Below are 15,764 nucleotides of genomic sequence, written 5' to 3' on the forward strand. Positions count from 1 at the left end.
CCTGTCTATCCTACTACCCATTTCACTACCATGATAAATGTATCCTATTGCTCGCCCTCATGTCAGATGACATCCTGCTGTAGCTTTATGATGTCAGGGAACACTTGACCAATCGCCATTGGTGACAATTACACAGAAAATTGAGGCATTAGCAATTCCGCAGTAGGTAGTGATCAGTAATTATGACTTAAAGCCAAATAGGAGGTGTAATGGGAAAGGGCTCTGCAACATTGAAAGCATTGGGCTCCCCTTATGAAAGAGGGCCGGAGGTACAAGAACACAGAGTATCCTAAAGAGCAATCCTTCTTCAGTATAAGAGTCCCACATTCAGTGTGAAGGGAGGAAGGTTAAATTAGCTTCCCTCCATGAGAGAGTAAGTCAATTGCTCTAATACAAGACACCTCAATCCAGCCTCAAAGACACTAATTTCCTCGGATGACATATTGCTAGCACGGTATTTAAAATAGGATTGTCAGCCTTGTAGACAATCAACGTCTTTAAAAAGCTATCATGATGCCCATAGCGCCATTCTTATCGCTTTATTCTTGACAAATAATATTCATGCGGAAGACCCCAGTGCTATGAACTTCTTTTAAGGACAAGCAAAATGATAAATTGAGAGTTTGACTCACCATTTAAATAGGTAAATCACGCCGAAGGCTGCTGAACTTTTTTTCGTTTCTTTTTGGTCTCAGCAACTCAGAGAAATTTTCTTCTGAAACACTGCCTCTGCTGGTCATTCAATATATTCTGCAAATGGAAAAGTCCACTGTTAGTCTATGAACAGAACTTGAATATTTCCAAACCAATGCAACACAACAACAAAGAGATTTTGATAAAGGGTTATTAATCTGTACTATGACGTCTATAATATTATGAACATCCACGTCTCAAAAACCAGTCAAATCTAAAATTTATTTTCAACCTAGCATCTCTCTAAATCCTAAGCCTCCTTTGCTATCACTCTCCACACAACTCTAGCACCTATATTTGAACGTATAGAAAAGATCTCATTGCTATTCAAGTGACAGCGTAGGCTGCTCACAGCAATTCTTTTAGGTTATGGTACACCAATAACCATTAAGTGATCTGATAAGTTTATGAAGGAAGGTTTATGCTACAGTTAGTAGGAATGAGAAAAACTATGAACAACAGATTCTGACATCTCCATTCTTGCACATCCCTATCAGTTAACCTATAGAGCACCTGAGAATATTATGATCTCCGACACCGTCAAACAAATAAGTTTCAAATAATGCCCTTGCTTCATTCATCTCACCATATTTGCCTTCAGCTGGGAGTCCTGTCTATCCTACTACCCATTTCACTACCATGATAAATGTATCCTATTGCTCGCCCTCATGTCAGATGACATCCTGCTGTAGCTTTATGATGTCAGGGAACACTTGACCAATCGCCATTGGTGACAATTACACAGAAAATTGAGGCATTAGCAATTCCGCAGTAGGTAGTGATCAGTAATTATGACTTAAAGCCAAATAGGAGGTGTAATGGGAAATGGCTCTGCAACATTGAAAGCATTGGGCTCCCCTTTTGAAAGAGGGCCGGAGGTACAAGAACACAGAGTATCCTAAAGAGCAATCCTTCTTCAGTATAAGAGTCCCACATTCAGTGTGAAGGGAGGAAGGTTAAATTAGCTTCCCTCCATGAGAGAGTAAGTCAATTGCTCTAATACAAGACACCTCAATCCAGCCTCAAAGACACTAATTTCCTCGGATGACATATTGCTAGCACGGTATTTAAAATAGGATTGTCAGCCTTGTAGACAATCAACGTCTTTAAAAAGCTATCATGATGCCCATAGCGCCATTCTTATCGCTTTATTCTTGACAAATAATATTCATGCGGAAGACCCCAGTGCTATGAACTTCTTTTAAGGACAAGCAAAATGATAAATTGAGAGTTTGACTCACCATTTAAATAGGTAAATCACGCCGAAGGCTGCTGAACTTTTTTTTCGTTTCTTTTTGGTCTCAGCAACTCAGAGAAATTTTCTTCTGAAACACTGCCTCTGCTGGTCATTCAATATATTCTGCAAATGGAAAAGTCCACTGTTAGTCTATGAACAGAACTTGAATATTTCCAAACCAATGCAACACAACAACAAAGAGATTTTGATAAAGGTTTATTAATCTGTACTATGACGTCTATAATATTATGAACATCCACGTCTCAAAAACCAGTCAAATCTCAAATTTATTTTCAACCTAGCATCTCTCTAAATCCTAAGCCTCCTTTGCTATCCCTCTCCACACAACTCTAGCACCTATATTTGAACGTATAGAAAAGATCTCATTGCTATTCAAGTGACAGCGTAGGCTGCTCACAGCAATTCTTTTAGGTTATGGTACACCAATAACCATTAAGTGATCTGATAAGTTTATGAAGGAAGGTTTATGCTACAGTTAGTGGGAATGAGAAAAACTATGAACAACAGATTCTGACATCTCCATTCTTGCACATCCCTATCAGTTAACCTATAGAGCACCTGAGAATATTATGATCTCCGACACCGTCAAACAAATAAGTTTCAAATAATGCCCTTGCTTCATTCATCTCACCATATTTGCCTTCAGCTGGGAGTCCTGTCTATCCTACTACCCATTTCACTACCATGATAAATGTATCCTATTGCTCGCCCTCATGTCAGATGACATCCTGCTGTAGCTTTATGATGTCAGGGAACACTTGACCAATCGCCATTGGTGACAATTACACAGAAAATTGAGGCATTAGCAATTCCGCAGTAGGTAGTGATCAGTAATTATGACTTAAAGCCAAATAGGAGGTGTAATGGGAAAGGGCTCTGCAACATTGAAAGCATTGGGCTCCCCTTTTGAAAGAGGGCCGGAGGTACAAGAACACAGAGTATCCTAAAGAGCAATCCTTCTTCAGTATAAGAGTCCCACATTCAGTGTGAAGGGAGGAAGGTTAAATTAGCTTCCCTCCATGAGAGAGTAAGTCAATTGCTCTAATACAAGACACCTCAATCCAGCCTCAAAGACACTAATTTCCTCGGATGACATATTGCTAGCACGGTATTTAAAATAGGATTGTCAGCCTTGTAGACAATCAACGTCTTTAAAAAGCTATCATGATGCCCATAGCGCCATTCTTATCGCTTTATTCTTGACAAATAATATTCATGCGGAAGACCCCAGTGCTATGAACTTCTTTTAAGGACAAGCAAAATGATAAATTGAGAGTTTGACTCACCATTTAAATAGGTAAATCACGCCGAAGGCTGCTGAACTTTTTTTTCGTTTCTTTTTGGTCTCAGCAACTCAGAGAAATTTTCTTCTGAAACACTGCCTCTGCTGGTCATTCAATATATTCTGCAAATGGAAAAGTCCACTGTTAGTCTATGAACAGAACTTGAATATTTCCAAACCAATGCAACACAACAACAAAGAGATTTTGATAAAGGGTTATTAATCTGTACTATGACGTCTATAATATTATGAACATCCACGTCTCAAAAACCAGTCAAATCTCAAATTTATTTTCAACCTAGCATCTATCTAAATCCTAAGCCTCCTTTGCTATCACTCTCCACACAACTCTAGCACCTATATTTGAACGTATAGAAAAGATCTCATTGCTATTCAAGTGACAGCGTAGGCTGCTCACAGCAATTATTTTAGGTTATGGTACACCAATAACCATTAAGTGATCTGATAAGTTTATGAAGGAAGGTTTATGCTACAGTTAGTGGGAATGAGAAAAACTATGAACAACAGATTCTGACGTCTCCATTCTTGCACATCCCTATCAGTTAACCTATAGAGCACCTGAGAATATTATGATCTCCGACACCGTCAAACAAATAAGTTTCAAATAATGCCCTTGCTTCATTCATCTCACCATATTTGCCTTCAGCTGGGAGTCCTGTCTATCCTACTACCCATTTCACTACCATGATAAATGTATCCTATTGCTCGCCCTCATGTCAGATGACATCCTGCTGTAGCTTTATGATGTCAGGGAACACTTGACCAATCGCCATTGGCGACAATTACACAGAAAATTGAGGCATTAGCAATTCCGCAGTAGGTAGTGATCAGTAATTATGACTTAAAGCCAAATAGGAGGTGTAATGGGAAAGGGCTCTGCAACATTGAAAGCATTGGGCTCCCCTTTTGAAAGAGGGCCGGAGGTACAAGAACACAGAGTATCCTAAAGAGCAATCCTTCTTCAGTATAAGAGTCCCACATTCAGTGTGAAGGGAGGAAGGTTAAATTAGCTTCCCTCCATGAGAGAGTAAGTCAATTGCTCTAATACAAGACACCTCAGTCCAGCCTCAAAGACACTAATTTCCTCGGATGACATATTGCTAGCACGGTATTTAAAATAGGATTGTCAGCCTTGTAGACAATCAACGTCTTTAAAAAGCTATCATGATGCCCATAGCACCATTCTTATCGCTTTATTCTTGACAAATAATATTCATGCGGAAGACCCCAGTGCTATGAACTTCTTTTAAGGACAAGCAAAATGATAAATTGAGAGTTTGACTCACCATTTAAATAGGTAAATCACGCCGAAGGCTGCTGAACTTTTTTTTCGTTTCTTTTTGGTCTCAGCAAGTCAGAGACATTTTCTTCTGAAACACTGCCTCTGCTGGTCATTCAATATATTCTGCAAATGGAAAAGTCCACTGTTAGTCTATGAACAGAACTTGAATATTTCCAAACCAATGCAACACAACAACAAAGAGATTTTGATAAAGGGTTATTAATCCGTACTATGACGTCTATAATATTATGAACATCCACGTCTCAAAAACCAGTCAAATCTCAAATTTATTTTCAACCTAGCATCTCTCTAAATCCTAAGCCTCCTTTGCTATCACTCTCCACACAACTCTAGCACCTATATTTGAACGTATAGAAAAGATCTCATTGCTATTCAAGTGACAGCGTAGGCTGCTCACAGCAATTCTTTTAGGTTATGGTACACCAATAACCATTAAGTGATCTGATAAGTTTATGAAGGAAGGTTTATGCTACAGTTAGTGGGAATGAGAAAAACTATGAACAACAGATTCTGACGTCTCCATTCTTGCACATCCCTATCAGTTAACCTATAGAGCACCTGAGAATATTATGGTCTCCGACACCGTCAAACAAATAAGTTTCAAATAATGCCCTTGCTTCATTCATCTCACCATATTTGCCTTCAGCTGGGAGTCCTGTCTATCCTACTACCCATTTCACTACCATGATAAATGTATCCTATTGCTCGCCCTCATGTCAGATGACATCCTGCTGTAGCTTTATGATGTCAGGGAACACTTGACCAATCGCCATTGGTGACAATTACACAGAAAATTGAGGCATTAGCAATTCCGCAGTAGGTAGTGATCAGTAATTATGACTTAAAGCCAAATAGGAGGTGTAATGGGAAAGGGCTCTGCAACATTGAAAGCATTGGGCTCCCCTTTTGAAAGAGGGCCGGAGGTACAAGAACACAGAGTATCCTAAAGAGCAATCCTTCTTCAGTATGAGAGTCCCACATTCAGTGTGAAGGGAGGAAGGTTAAATTAGCTTCCCTCCATGAGAGAGTAAGTCAATTGCTCTAATACAAGACACCTCAAACCAGCCTCAAAGATACTAATTTCCTCGGATGACATATTGCTAGCACGGTATTTAAAATAGGATTCTCAGCCTTGTAGACAATCAACGTCTTTAAAAAGCTATCATGATGCCCATAGCGCCATTCTTATCGCTTTATTCTTGACAAATAATATTCATGCGGAAGACCCCAGTGCTATGAACTTCTTTTAAGGACAAGCAAAATGATAAATTGAGAGTTTGACGCACCATTTAAATAGGTAAATCATGCCGAAGGCTGCTGAACTTTTTTTCGTTTCTTTTTGGTCTCAGCAACTCAGAGACATTTTCTTCTGAAACACTGCCTCTGCTGGTCATTCAATATATTCTGCAAATGGAAAAGTCCACTGTTAGTCTATGAACAGAACTTGAATATTTCCAAACCAATGCAACACAACAACAAAGAGATTTTGATAAAGGGTTATTAATCTGTACTATGACGTCTATAATATTATGAACATCCACGTCTCAAAAAACAGTCAAATCTCAAATTTATTTTCAACCTAGCATCTCTCTAAATCCTAAGCCTCCTTTGCTATCACTCTCCACACAACTCTAGCACCTATATTTGAACGTATAGAAAAGATCTCATTGCTATTCAAGTGACAGCGTAGGCTGCTCACAGCAATTCTTTTAGGTTATGGTACACCAATAACCATTAAGTGATCTGATAAGTTTATGAAGGAAGGTTTATGCTACAGTTAGTGGGAATGAGAAAAACTATGAACAACAGATTCTGACATCTCCATTCTTGCACATCCCTATCAGTTAACCTATAGAGCACCTGAGAATATTATGATCTCCGACACCGTCAAACAAATAAGTTTCAAATAATGCCCTTGCTTCATTCATCTCACCATATTTGCCTTCAGCTGGGAGTCCTGTCTATCCTACTACCCATTTCACTACCATGATAAATGTATCCTATTGCTCGCCCTCATGTCAGATGACATCCTGCTGTAGCTTTATGATGTCAGGGAACACTTGACCAATCGCCATTGGTGACAATTACACAGAAAATTGAGGCATTAGCAATTCCGCAGTAGGTAGTGATCAGTAATTATGACTTAAAGCCAAATAGGAGGTGTAATGGGAAAGGGCTCTGCAACATTGAAAGCATTGGGCTCCCCTTTTGAAAGAGGGCCGGAGGTACAAGAACACAGAGTATCCTAAAGAGCAATCCTTCTTCAGTATAAGAGTCCCACATTCAGTGTGAAGGGAGGAAGGTTAAATTAGCTTCCCTCCATGAGAGAGTAAGTCAATTGCTCTAATACAAGACACCTCAATCCAGCCTCAAAGACACTAATTTCCTCGGATGACATATTGCTAGCACGGTATTTAAAATAGGATTGTCAGCCTTGTAGACAATCAACGTCTTTAAAAAGCTATCATGATGCCCATAGCGCCATTCTTATCGCTTTATTCTTGACAAATAATATTCATGCGGAAGACCCCAGTGCTATGAACTTCTTTTAAGGACAAGCAAAATGATAAATTGAGAGTTTGACTCACCATTTAAATAGGTAAATCACGCCGAAGGCTGCTGAACTTTTTTTTCGTTTCTTTTTGGTCTCAGCAACTCAGAGAAATTTTCTTCTGAAACACTGCCTCTGCTGGTCATTCAATATATTCTGCAAATGGAAAAGTCCACTGTTAGTCTATGAACAGAACTTGAATATTTCCAAACCAATGCAACACAACAACAAAGAGATTTTGATAAAGGGTTATTAATCTGTACTATGACGTCTATAATATTATGAACATCCACGTCTCAAAAACCAGTCAAATCTCAAATTTATTTTCAACCTAGCATCTATCTAAATCCTAAGCCTCCTTTGCTATCACTCTCCACACAACTCTAGCACCTATATTTGAACGTATAGAAAAGATCTCATTGCTATTCAAGTGACAGCGTAGGCTGCTCACAGCAATTATTTTAGGTTATGGTACACCAATAACCATTAAGTGATCTGATAAGTTTATGAAGGAAGGTTTATGCTACAGTTAGTGGGAATGAGAAAAACTATGAACAACAGATTCTGACGTCTCCATTCTTGCACATCCCTATCAGTTAACCTATAGAGCACCTGAGAATATTATGATCTCCGACACCGTCAAACAAATAAGTTTCAAATAATGCCCTTGCTTCATTCATCTCACCATATTTGCCTTCAGCTGGGAGTCCTGTCTATCCTACTACCCATTTCACTACCATGATAAATGTATCCTATTGCTCGCCCTCATGTCAGATGACATCCTGCTGTAGCTTTATGATGTCAGGGAACACTTGACCAATCGCCATTGGCGACAATTACACAGAAAATTGAGGCATTAGCAATTCCGCAGTAGGTAGTGATCAGTAATTATGACTTAAAGCCAAATAGGAGGTGTAATGGGAAAGGGCTCTGCAACATTGAAAGCATTGGGCTCCCCTTTTGAAAGAGGGCCGGAGGTACAAGAACACAGAGTATCCTAAAGAGCAATCCTTCTTCAGTATAAGAGTCCCACATTCAGTGTGAAGGGAGGAAGGTTAAATTAGCTTCCCTCCATGAGAGAGTAAGTCAATTGCTCTAATACAAGACACCTCAGTCCAGCCTCAAAGACACTAATTTCCTCGGATGACATATTGCTAGCACGGTATTTAAAATAGGATTGTCAGCCTTGTAGACAATCAACGTCTTTAAAAAGCTATCATGATGCCCATAGCACCATTCTTATCGCTTTATTCTTGACAAATAATATTCATGCGGAAGACCCCAGTGCTATGAACTTCTTTTAAGGACAAGCAAAATGATAAATTGAGAGTTTGACTCACCATTTAAATAGGTAAATCACGCCGAAGGCTGCTGAACTTTTTTTTCGTTTCTTTTTGGTCTCAGCAAGTCAGAGACATTTTCTTCTGAAACACTGCCTCTGCTGGTCATTCAATATATTCTGCAAATGGAAAAGTCCACTGTTAGTCTATGAACAGAACTTGAATATTTCCAAACCAATGCAACACAACAACAAAGAGATTTTGATAAAGGGTTATTAATCCGTACTATGACGTCTATAATATTATGAACATCCACGTCTCAAAAACCAGTCAAATCTCAAATTTATTTTCAACCTAGCATCTCTCTAAATCCTAAGCCTCCTTTGCTATCACTCTCCACACAACTCTAGCACCTATATTTGAACGTATAGAAAAGATCTCATTGCTATTCAAGTGACAGCGTAGGCTGCTCACAGCAATTCTTTTAGGTTATGGTACACCAATAACCATTAAGTGATCTGATAAGTTTATGAAGGAAGGTTTATGCTACAGTTAGTGGGAATGAGAAAAACTATGAACAACAGATTCTGACGTCTCCATTCTTGCACATCCCTATCAGTTAACCTATAGAGCACCTGAGAATATTATGGTCTCCGACACCGTCAAACAAATAAGTTTCAAATAATGCCAATAATGCCCTTGCTTCATTCATCTCACCATATTTGCCTTCAGCTGGGAGTCCTGTCTATCCTACTACCCATTTCACTACCATGATAAATGTATCCTATTGCTCGCCCTCATGTCAGATGACATCCTGCTGTAGCTTTATGATGTCAGGGAACACTTGACCAAGCGCCATCAGTGAAAAGTACACAGAAAATTGAGGCATTAGCAATTCCGCAGTAGGTAGTGATCAGTAATTATGACTTAAAGCCAAATAGGAGGTGTAATGGGAAAGGGCTCTGCAACATTGAAAGCATTGGGCTCCCCTTTTGAAAGAGGGCCGGAGGTACAAGAACACAGAGTATCCTAAAGAGCAATCCTTCTTCAGTATAAGAGTCCCACATTCAGTGTGAAAGGAGGAAGGTTAAATTAGCTTCCCTCCATGAGAGAGTAAGTCAATTGCTCTAATACAAGACACCTCATTCCAGCCTCAAAGACACTAATTTCCTCGGATGACATATTGCTAGCACGGTATTTAAAATAGGATTGTCAGCCTTGTAGACAATCAACGTCTTTAAAAAGCTGTCATGATGCCCATAGCGCCATTCTTATCGCTTTATTCTTGACAAATAATATTCATGCGGAAGACCCCAGTGCTATGAACTTCTCTTAAGGACAAGCAAAATGATAAATTGAGAGTTTGACTCACCATTTAAATAGGTAAATCACGCCGAAGGCTGCTGAACTTTTTTTTCGTTTCTTTTTTGTCTCAGCAACTCAGAGGAATTTTCTTCTGAAACACTGCCTCTGCTGGTCATTCAATATATTCTGCAAATGGAAAAGTCCACTGTTAGTCTATGAACAGAACTTGAATATTTCCAAACCAATGCAACACAACAACAAAGAGATTTTGATAAAGGGTTATTAATCTGTACTATGACGTCTATAATATTATGAACATCCACGTCTCAAAAACCAGTCAAATCTCAAGTTTATTTTCAACCTAGCATCTCTCTAAATCCTAAACCTCCTTTGCTATCACTCTCCACACAACTCTAGCACCTATATTTGAACGTATAGAAAAGATCTCATTGCTATTCAAGTGACAGCGTAGGCTGCTCACAGCAATTCTTTTAGGTTATGGTACACCAATAACCATTAAGTGATCTGATAAGTTTATGAAGGAAGGTTTATGCTACAGTTAGTGGGAATGATAAAAACTATGAACAACAGATTCTGACGTCTCCATTCTTGCACATCCCTATCAGTTAACCTATAGAGCACCTGAGAATATTATGATCTCCGACACCGTCAAACAAATAAGTTTCAAATAATGCCCTTGCTTCATTCATCTCACCATATTTGCCTTCAGGTGGGAGTCCTGTCTATCCTACTACCCAATTCACTACCATGATAAATGTATCCTATTGCTCGCCCTCATGTCAGATGACATCCTGCTGTAGCTTTATGATGTCAGGGAACACTTGACCAATCGCCATTGGTGACAATTACACAGAAAATTGAGGCATTAGCAATTCCGCAGTAGGTAGTGATCAGTAATTATGACTTAAAGCCAAATAGGAGGTGTAATGGGAAAGGGCTCTGCAACATTGAAAGCATTGGGCTCCCCTTTTGAAAGAGGGCCGGAGGTACAAGAACACAGAGTATCCTAAAGAGCAATTCTTCTTCAGTATGAGAGTCCCACATTCAGTGTGAAGGGAGGAAGGTTAAATTAGCTTCCCTCCATGAGAGAGTAAGTCAATTGCTCTAATACAAGACACCTCAATCCAGCCTCAAAGATACTAATTTCCTCGGATGACATATTGCTAGCACGGTATTTAAAATAGGATTGTCAGCCTTGTAGACAATCAACCTCTTTAAAAAGCTATCATGATGCCCATAGCGCCATTCTTATCGCTTTATTCTTGACAAATAATATTCATGCGGAAGACCCCAGTGCTATGAACTTCTTTTAAGGACAAGCAAAATGATAAATTGAGAGTTTGACTCACCATTTAAATAGGTAAATCACCCGAAGGCTGCTGAACTTTTTTTTCGTTTCTTTTTGGTCTCAGCAACTCAGAGAAATTTTCTTCTGAAACACTGCCTCTGCTGGTCATTCAATATATTCTGCAAATGGAAAAGTCCACTGTTAGTCTATGAACAGAACTTGAATATTTCCAAACCAATGCAACACAACAACAAAGAGATTTTGATAAAGGGTTATTAATCTGTACTATGACGTCTATAATATTATGAACATCCACGTCTCAAAAACCAGTCAAATCTCAAGTTTATTTTCAACCTAGCATCTCTCTAAATCCTAAGCCTCCTTTGCTATCACTCTCCACACAACTCTAGCACCTATATTTGAACGTATAGAAAAGGTCTCATTGCTATTCAAGTGACAGCGTAGGCTGCTCACAGCAATTCTTTTAGGTTATGGTACACCAATAACAATTAAGTGATCTGATAAGTTTATGAAGGAAGGTTTATGCTACAGTTAGTGGGAATGAGAAAAACTATGAACAACAGATTCTGACGTCTCCATTCTTGCACATCCCTATCAGTTAACCTATAGAGCACCTGAGAATATTATGATCTCCGACACCGTCAAACAAATACGTTTCAAATAATGCCCTTGCTTCATTCATCTCACCATATTTGCCTTCAGCTGGGAGTCCTGTCTATCCTACTACCCATTTCACTACCATGATAAATGTATCCTATTTCTCGCCCTCATGTCAGATGACATCCTGCTGTAGCTTTATGATGTCAGGGAACACTTGACCAATTGCCATTGGTGACAATTACACAGAAAATTGAGGCATTAGCAATTCCGCAGTAGGTAGTGATCAGTAATTATGACTTAAAGCCAAATAGGAGGTGTAATGGGAAAGGGCTCTGCAACATTGAAAGCATTGGGCTCCCCTTTTGAAAGAGGGCCGGAGGTACAAGAACACAGAGTATCCTAAAGAGCAATCCTTCTTCAGTATAAGAGTCCCACATTCAGTGTGAACGGAGGAAGGGTAAATTAGCTTCCCTCCATGAGAGAGTAAGTCAATTGCTCTAATACAAGACACCTAATTCCAGCCTCAAAGACACTAATTTCCTCGGATGACATATTGATAGCACGAGTATTTAAAATAGGATTGTCAGCCTCGTAGGCAATCAACGTCTTTAAATAGCTATCATGATGCCCATAGCGCCATCCCTATCGCTTTCTTCTTGACAAATAATATTAATGCGGAAGACCCCAGTGCTATGAACTTCTTTTAAGGACAAGCAAAATGATAAATTGAGAGTTTGACTCACCATTTAAATAGGTAAATCACGCCGAAGGCTGCTGAACTTTTTTTTTCGTTTCTTTTTGGTCTCAGCAACTCAGAGAAATTTTCTTCTGAAACACTGCCTCTGCTGGTCATTCAATATATTCTGCAAATGGAAAAGTCGACTGTTAGTCTATGAACAGAACTTGAATATTTCCAAACCAATGCAACACAACAACAAAGAGATTTTGATAAAGGGTTATTAATCTGTACTATGACGTCTGTAATATTATGAAAATCCACGTCTCAAAAACCAGTAAAATCTCAAATTTATTTTCAACCTGGCATACCTCTAAATCCTATGCCTCCTTTGCTATCACTCTCCACACAACTCTAGCACCTATATTTGAACGTATAGAAAAGATCTCATTGCTATTCAAGTGACAGCGTACGCTGCTCACTGCAATTCTTTTAGGTTATGGTACACCAATAACCATTAAGTGATCTGATAAATTTATGGAGGAAGGTTTATGCTACAGTTAGTGGGAATGAGAAAAACTATGAACAACAGATTCTGACGTCTCCATTCTTGCACTTCCCTATCAGTTAACCTATAGAGCACCTGAGTATATTATGATCTCCGACACCGTCAAACAAATAAGTTTCAAATAATGCCCTTGCTTCATTCATCTCACCATATTTGCCTTCAGCTGGGAGTCCTGTCTATCCTACTACCCATTTCACTACCATGATAAATGTATCCTATTGCTCGCCCTCATGTCAGATGACATCCTGCTGTAGCTTTATGATGTCAGGGAACACTTGACCAATCGCCATCAGTGAAAATTACACAGAAAATTGAGGCATTAGCAATTCCGCAGTAGGTAGTGATCAGTAATTATGACTTAAAGCCAAATAGGAGGTGTAATGGGAAAGGGCTCTGCAACATTGAAAGCATTGGGCTCCCCTTTTGAAAGAGGGCCGGAGATACAAGAACACAGAGTATCCTAAAGAGCAATCCTTCTTCAGTATGCGAGTCCCACATTCAGTGTGAAGGGAGGAAGGTTAAATTAGCTTCCCTCCATGAGAGAGTAAGTCAATTGCTCTAATACAAGACACCTCAATCCAGCCTCAAAGATACTAATTTCCTCGGATGACATATTGCTAGCACGGTATTTAAAATAGGATTGTCAGCCTTGTAGACAATCAACGTCTTTAAAAAGCTATCATGATGCCCATAGCGCCATTCTTATCGCTTTATTCTTGACAAATAATATTCATGCGGAAGACCCCAGTGCTATGAACTTCTTTTAAGGACAAGCAAAATGATAAATTGAGAGTTTGACGCACCATTTAAATAGGTAAATCACGCCGAAGGCTGCTGAACTTTTTTTTCGTTTCTTTTTGGTCTCAGCAACTCAGAGAAATTTTCTTCTGAAACACTGCCTCTGCTGGTCATTCAATATATTCTGCAAATGGAAAAGTCCACTGTTAGTCTATGAACAGAACTTGAATATTTCCAAACCAATGCAACACAACAACAAAGAGATTTTGATAAAGGGTTATTAATCTGTACTATGACGTCTGTAATATTATGAAAATCCACGTCTCAAAAACCAGTAAAATCTCAAATTTATTTTCAACCTGGCATACCTCTAAATCCTATGCCTCCTTTGCTATCACTCTCCACACAACTCTAGCACCTATATTTGAACGTATAGAAAAGATCTCATTGCTATTCAAGTGACAGCGTACGCTGCTCACTGCAATTCTTTTAGGTTATGGTACACCAATAACCATTAAGTGATCTGATAAATTTATGGAGGAAGGTTTATGCTACAGTTAGTGGGAATGAGAAAAACTATGAACAACAGATTCTGACGTCTCCATTCTTGCACTTCCCTATCAGTTAACCTATAGAGCACCTGAGTATATTATGATCTCCGACACCGTCAAACAAATAAGTTTCAAATAATGCCCTTGCTTCATTCATCTCACCATATTTGCCTTCAGCTGGGAGTCCTGTCTATCCTACTACCCATTTCACTACCATGATAAATGTATCCTATTGCTCGCCCTCATGTCAGATGACATCCTGCTGTAGCTTTATGATGTCAGGGAACACTTGACCAATCGCCATCAGTGAAAATTACACAGAAAATTGAGGCATTAGCAATTCCGCAGTAGGTAGTGATCAGTAATTATGACTTAAAGCCAAATAGGAGGTGTAATGGGAAAGGGCTCTGCAACATTGAAAGCATTGGGCTCCCCTTTTGAAAGAGGGCCGGAGATACAAGAACACAGAGTATCCTAAAGAGCAATCCTTCTTCAGTATGCGAGTCCCACATTCAGTGTGAAGGGAGGAAGGTTAAATTAGCTTCCCTCCATGAGAGAGTAAGTCAATTGCTCTAATACAAGACACCTCAATCCAGCCTCAAAGATACTAATTTCCTCGGATGACATATTGCTAGCACGGTATTTAAAATAGGATTGTCAGCCTTGTAGACAATCAACGTCTTTAAAAAGCTATCATGATGCCCATAGCGCCATTCTTATCGCTTTATTCTTGACAAATAATATTCATGCGGAAGACCCCAGTGCTATGAACTTCTTTTAAGGACAAGCAAAATGATAAATTGAGAGTTTGACGCACCATTTAAATAGGTAAATCACGCCGAAGGCTGCTGAACTTTTTTTTCGTTTCTTTTTGGTCTCAGCAACTCAGAGAAATTTTCTTCTGAAACACTGCCTCTGCTGGTCATTCAATATATTCTGCAAATGGAAAAGTCCACTGTTAGTCTATGAACAGAACTTGAATATTTCCAAACCAATGCAACACAACAACAAAGAGATTTTGATAAAGGGTTATTAATCTGTACTATGACGTCTATAATATTATGAACATCCACGTCTCAAAAACCAGTCAAATCTCAAATTTATTTTCAACCTAGCATCTCTCTAAATCCTAAGCCTCCTTTGCTATCACTCTCCACACAACTCTAGCACCTATATTTGAACGTATAGAAAAGATCTTATTGCTATTCAAGTGACAGCGTAGGCTGCTCACAGCAATTCTTTTAGGTTATGGTACACCAATAACCATTAAGTGATCTGATAAGTTTATGAAGGAAGGTTTATGCTACAGTTAGTGGGAATGAAAAAAACTATGAACAACAGATTCTGACGTCTCCATTCTTGCACTTCCCTATCAGTTAACCTATAGAGCACCTGAGAATATTATGATCTCCGACACCGTCAAACAAATAAGTTTCAAATAATGCCCTTGCTTCATTCATCTCACCATATTTGCCTTCAGCTGGGAGTCCTGTCTATCCTACTACCCATTTCACTACCATGATAAATGTATCCTATTGCTCGCCCTCATGTCAGATGACATCCTGCTGTAGCTTTATGATGTCAGGGAACACTTGACCAATTGCCATT

This window comes from Lissotriton helveticus, chromosome 12 (assembly GCF_964261635.1).
Source record: "Lissotriton helveticus chromosome 12, aLisHel1.1, whole genome shotgun sequence".
NCBI lineage: Eukaryota > Metazoa > Chordata > Amphibia > Caudata > Salamandridae > Lissotriton > Lissotriton helveticus.